The sequence below is a fragment of the Ascaphus truei genome, unplaced genomic scaffold (assembly GCF_040206685.1).
Source record: "Ascaphus truei isolate aAscTru1 unplaced genomic scaffold, aAscTru1.hap1 HAP1_SCAFFOLD_1438, whole genome shotgun sequence".
In the NCBI taxonomy this organism is placed as follows: Eukaryota; Metazoa; Chordata; class Amphibia; order Anura; family Ascaphidae; genus Ascaphus; species Ascaphus truei.
The window spans coordinates 23,921-30,405 of record NW_027454322.1 but is presented as its reverse complement, the minus strand read 5'-3'; positions in this window follow the sequence as shown (position 1 = coordinate 30,405).

The following is a 6,485-nucleotide window of genomic DNA, read 5'->3' as shown; positions in this document are numbered from 1 at the left end:
AAAGCAGATGTGGTGCCTATATTTAAAAAGGGAGCTAGATCACAACCAGGAAATTACAGACCTGTAAGCCGGACTTCAATAGTGGGGAAGCTACTTGAAGGTTTAATACGTGATAATATTCAGGAATACCTAATGGAAACAAAATTATTAGTAATAGTCGGTATGGATTTATGAAGGATAGATCATGCCAAACTAACCTTATTTGTTTCTTTGAGGAGGTAAGTAGGAATTTAGACCAGGGTAATGCAGTTGATGTGGTCTACTTAGATTTTGCAAAGGCTTTTGATATGGTTTCACACAAGAGGTTGGTGTACAAAATAAAGAAAATTTAACTCAGTAATAATATATGCACCTGGATTGAAAACTGGTTAAAGGACAGACAGCAGACAGTTGTCATAAATGGAACTTTTTCAGGTTGGGCTAAAGTCGTGAGTGGAGTATCTCAGGGATCGGTACTGGGACCCCTGCTTTTTAACTTGTTTATTAATGACCTTGAGGTTGGCATCGAGAGCAAAGTCTCCATCTTTGCTGCTGATGATACTAAATTGTGTAAGGTAATAGAATCAGAGCAGAATGTAATTTCTCTTCAGAAGGACTTGGAGAGACTGGAAACGTGGGCAGGTAAATGGCAAATGAGGTTTAATACAGATAAATGTAAGGTTATGCATTTGGGATACAAGAATAAAAAGGCGACTTACAAATTAAATTGGGATAAATTGGGGGAAACATCGATGGAGAAGGATTTAGGAGTGCTTGTAGACAGCAGGCTTAGCAATAGTGCCCAATGTCATGCAGTAGCGGCAAAGGCAAACAAGATCTTATCTTGCATCAAACGGGCAATGGATGGAAGGGAAGTAAACATAATTATTCCCCTTTACAAAGCATTAGTAAGGCCACACCTTGAATATGGAGTACAATTTTGGGCACCACTCCTTAGAAAATACATTCTGGAACTAGAGAGAGTGCAGAGAAGAGCCACCAAATTAATAAAGGGGATGGACATTCTAACTTATGAGGAGAGGCTAGCTAAATTACATTTATTTACATTACAAAAGAGGCGTCTAAGAGGGGATATGATAACTATATACAAATATATTCAGGGACAATACAAGGAGCTTTCAAAATAACTATCTCAAGGACAACATTTTCCCCCCTTATGAGATCATTGGACGATGTGTCACTGGGGTTTTGTGTTTGCTTTCCTCTGGATCAGTATACTGTAAGTACGGATATAGGATAACGCAGGGAAGCGCAATCTCTTTCCCCTGCGACTCCCTGACGGCTGTCTTCCTCTCCGCACGCCACCCCTCCCCTTACCTTGGTTCCCGGAGTCATGATGTCAACGCGACGTCGCATGACCCTGCTGCGTCATTTGACACCGCGTTGCCATGGCGACGCGTCTCCAGAAGCCGGCTGAACCAAGGTAAGTGAGGTTTCCGAGGCCTTCGCCGCTTCCCCGACATTTTATTTAAGTGCCTTCGGGAAGCGCGTGGGGCCTCTAACTCCCCCCCCCCCCCGCGGCCCCCAGTGTGCTCACCCCTGGGATAAAGTATCTGTTGTCTAAATTTAGCATAGCTTGAACTTGGACGCATGTCTCTTTTTCAACCTCATCTACTATATAACTATGTAACTTTGTAACTATGTAACCTTGCGAGTGCTGCAGATTCTTTTCCCCCACACGTGTTACTTGGGACTGGATAGTGATCCCGACCCTTCTGCGGGAAGTGAAGGATTTTTCTCTTATCTATAATTTTGTGTGTGTGTTATCAGGTTTGATGACCACACTTTAACCCTCATCTTGTAGTATTTTGATTCGGTTTGGTCCCATGGTGCAGCCTGCTGTCCCACAGCCGTGGCGCGCTCCCCTCTGTGGGGGGTGAGCTTGTCTGTACATGTTGTGAAAGAATCCCGTCTGTTGGGATATTTGGGAGGTAGGATCAGCTGATGCATATCGGGAAGGTTTTTTTTCTTCTGTGTAAAACAGAAGGTGCAGCTGCCACTTCCTTTAGTTTGCCAGGTAAACCTAGTCTGCTCCGTCCATTATCCTCACCAGAGATCCAGAGTGAGACATTGGGCAAATCCAGGTAAACCTAGTCTGCTCCGTCCATTATCCTCAGCAGAGACCCAGAGTGAGACATTGGGCAAATCCAGGTAAACCTAGTCTGCTCCTTCCATTATCCTCAGCAGAGACCCAGAGTGAGACATTGGGCAAATCCAGGTAAACCTAGTCTGCTCCGTCCATTATCCTCAGCAGAGACCCAGAGTGAGACATTGGGCAAATCCAGGTAACCTAGTCTGCTCCTTCCATTATCCTCAGCAGAGATCCAGAGTGAGACATTGGGCAAATCCAGGTAAACCTAGTCTGCTCCGTCCATTATCCTCAGCAGAGACCCAGAGTGAGGCATTGGGCAAATCCAGGTAACCTAGTCTGCTCCTTCCATTATCCTCACCAGAGATCCAGAGTGAGGCATTGGGCAAATCCAGGTAACCTAGTCTGCTCCTTCCATTATCCTCAGCAGAAACCCAGAGTGAGACATTAAGCAAATCCAGGTAAACCTAGTTTGCTCCTTCCATTATCCTCAACAGAGACCCAGAGTGAGGCATTGGGCAAATCCAGGTAACCTAGTCTGCTCCTTCCATTATCCTCAGCAGAGATCCAGAGTGAGGCATTGGGCAAATCCAGGTAACCTAGTCTGCTCCTTCCATTATCCTCAGCAGAGATCCAGAGTGAGGCATTGGGCAAATCCAGGTAAACCTAGTCTGCTCCGTCCATTATCCTCAGCAGAGACCCAGAGTGAGGCATTGGGCAAATCCAGGTAAACCTAGTCTGCTCCGTCCATTATCCTCAGCAGAGACCCAAAGTGAGACATTGGGCAAATCCAGGTAAACCTAGTCTGCTCCTTCCATTATCCTCAGCAGAGATCCAGAGTGAGACATTGGGCAAATCCAGGTAAACCTAGTCTGCTCCTTCCATTATCCTCAGCAGAGACCCAGAGTGAGACATTGGGCAAATCCAGGTAACCTAGTCTGCTCCTTCCATTATCCTCAGCAGAGATCCAGAGTGAGACATTGGGCAAATCCAGGTAAACCTAGTCTGCTCCTTCCATTATCCTCAGCAGAGATCCAGAGTGAGGCATTGGGCAAATCCAGGTAAACCTAGTCTGCTCCTTCCATTATCCTCAGCAGAGACCCAGAGTGAGACATTGGGCAAATCCAGGTAACCTAGTCTGCTCCGTCCATTATCCTCAGCAGAGACCCAGAGTGAGACATTGGGCAAATCCAGGTAAACCTAGTCTGCTCCTTCCATTATCCTCAGCAGAGACCCAGAGTGAGACATTGGGCAAATCCAGGTAACCTAGTCTGCTCCGTCCATTATCCTCAGCAGAGACCCAGAGTGAGACATTGGGCAAATCCAGGTAAACCTAGTCTGCTCCTTCCATTATCCTCACCAGAGATCCAGAGTGAGGCATTGGGCAAATCCAGGTAAACCTAGTCTGCTCCTTCCATTATCCTCAGCAGAGATCCAGAGTGAGGCATTGGGCAAATCCAGGTAACCTAGTCTGCTCCTTCCATTATCCTCAGCAGAGACCCAGAGTGAGGCATTGGGCAAATCCAGGTTACCTAGTCTGCTCCTTCCATTATCCTCAGCAGAGATCCAGAGTGAGACATTGGGCAAATCCAGGTAAACCTAGTCTGCTCCTTCCATTATCCTCAGCAGAGACCCAGAGTGAGACATTGGGCAAATCCAGGTAACCTAGTCTGCTCCGTCCATTATCCTCAGCAGAGACCCAGAGTGAGACATTGGGCAAATCCAGGTAAACCTAGTCTGCTCCTTCCATTATCCTCAGCAGAGACCCAGAGTGAGACATTGGGCAAATCCAGGTAACCTAGTCTGCTCCGTCCATTATCCTCAGCAGAGACCCAGAGTGAGACATTGGGCAAATCCAGGTAAACCTAGTCTGCTCCTTCCATTATCCTCACCAGAGATCCAGAGTGAGGCATTGGGCAAATCCAGGTAAACCTAGTCTGCTCCTTCCATTATCCTCAGCAGAGATCCAGAGTGAGGCATTGGGCAAATCCAGGTAACCTAGTCTGCTCCTTCCATTATCCTCAGCAGAGACCCAGAGTGAGGCATTGGGCAAATCCAGGTTACCTAGTCTGCTCCTTCCATTATCCTCAGCAGAGATCCAGATTGAGGCATTGGACAAATCCAGGTAAACCTAGTCTGCTCCTTCCATTATCCTCAGCAGAGATCCAGAGTGAGACATTGGGCAAATCCAGGTAACCTAGTCTGCTCCTTCCATTATCCTCAGCAGAGACCCAGAGTGAGACATTGGGCAAATCCAGGTAACCTAGTCTGCTCCGTCCATTATCCTCAGCAGAGATCCAGAGTGAGACATTGGGCAAATCCAGGTAAACCTAGTCTGCTCCTTCCATTATCCTCAGCAGAGACCCAGAGTGAGACATTGGGCAAATCCAGGTAAACCTAGTCTGCTCCTTCCATTATCCTCAGCAGAGATCCAGAGTGAGGCATTGGGCAAATCCAGGTAAACCTAGTCTGCTCCGTCCATTATCCTCAGCAGAGACCCAGAGTGAGACATTGGGCAAATCCAGGTAAACCTAGTCTGCTCCTTCCATTATCCTCAGCAGAGATCCAGAGTGAGGCATTGGGCAAATCCAGGTAAACCTAGTCTGCTCCTTCCATTATCCTCAGCAGAGACCCAGAGTGAGACATTGGGCAAATCCAGGTAACCTAGTCTGCTCCTTCCATTATCCTCACCAGAGATCCAGAGTGAGACATTGGGCAAATCCAGGTTACCTAGTCTGCTCCTTCCATTATCCTCAGCAGAGATCCAGAGTGAGACATTGGGCAAATCCAGGTAAACCTAGTCTGCTCCTTCCATTATCCTCAGCAGAGACCCAGAGTGAGACATTGGGCAAATCCAGGTTACCTAGTCTGCTCCTTCCATTATCCTCAGCAGAGACCCAGAGTGAGACATTGGGCAAATCCAGGTAAACCTAGTCTGCTCCTTCCATTATCCTCAGCAGAGATCCAGAGTGAGACATTGGGCAAATCCATTTTGTTCTGGTACCCCCTACTCAGTATTGCTCAACGTACAGAAAAATCCCGACGAACAAAAATACTTGGTGTTCGCTTCTGCCAAATAGGATCATCTTTCTTCTGATCCCCCTACATAAAAATTCTTCACATATATGAAATGAATCTGGTTTAAATGTTTACTGCCTGGGCTCGCACCGAGAGAGAAGTTACCCGGCAGCTAAGTCCCACCGGACCGCCTCCTTTATTTGGGTTTGATACCATCTATTTCTAAACTGGTTTTCATTATGTAACATACAAGGTAGTGTATTAAAATTCGATTTCTATATGAAGTGATGTATCTTTTATAATATTGGAAATGACCCACTTCTAGAAGTCGGGGTAATATGAATTGGATGAGTGAATGTGACGCACAGTGACGCAAAGTAGATGAGGTTGAAAAAGACATACGTCCATCAAGTTCAACCTATACTAAATATAGACAACAGATACTTTATCCTATATCTATACTTCCTTATTGATCCAGAGGAAGGCAAACACAAACCCCAGTCTCACATCATCCAATGATATCTCATAAGGGGAAAATAAATTCCTTCCTGACTCCAAGAATTGGCAATCGGATTAATCCCTGGATCAACATCCTTCCCATGTATACTTATTAGGTATATCCCTGTATACCTTTCCCATCTAAAAAGATGTCCAACTTTTTTTTTAACAAATCTATTGTATCTGCCATCACAGTCTCCATGGGTAATGAATCCCACAGTAACTGCCCTTACTGTAAAGAACCATTTCCTTTGTTGCTGGTGAAATCTCCTTTCCTCCAACCTTAAGAGATGGCCCCGAGTCCTTAGTACTGCCCGTGGGATGAATAGTTCTTTTGAAAGCTCCTTGTATTGTCCCTGAATAGATTTTTATATAGTTATCATATCCCCTCTAAGGCTGCGCTTATAGTGACGGTGACACAACGTTGCTTGAAAACCAGTGTATGGAAGCCATCGCCTGCCCTTAGAGTGGACGCGACGGCGCTACCAAAATCCTTGTCACTAGAATTTGATTTTTGCAGACGGTCTCACCATGTGACTGCCTATTAGCCAATCAGACAGCTTCTACTGCACCCATAGACATTATCCATCATAAACATTTGTCTCTCATTCCTTTGACAGTCATTGTATAAAGCCATTATTTTTGATTATAGTTTAGAAACAAAATTGGGTAACAAACTATATAGATATATAAACTATGTGTTTAGGCAGATGGAAGATGGCTTCAATATGGCTGTATATCGATATGTGTATACTATAGGTTTAAACAAACTCCATTTTTTGTGTTTAAATAGCACACATTGGCAGCATGCAGAAAACACACCTCCTCTCTGTTCTGCCTTTTAATGTTGTCTACGTTTGCTCGTGTCTCCGCCCCTCTG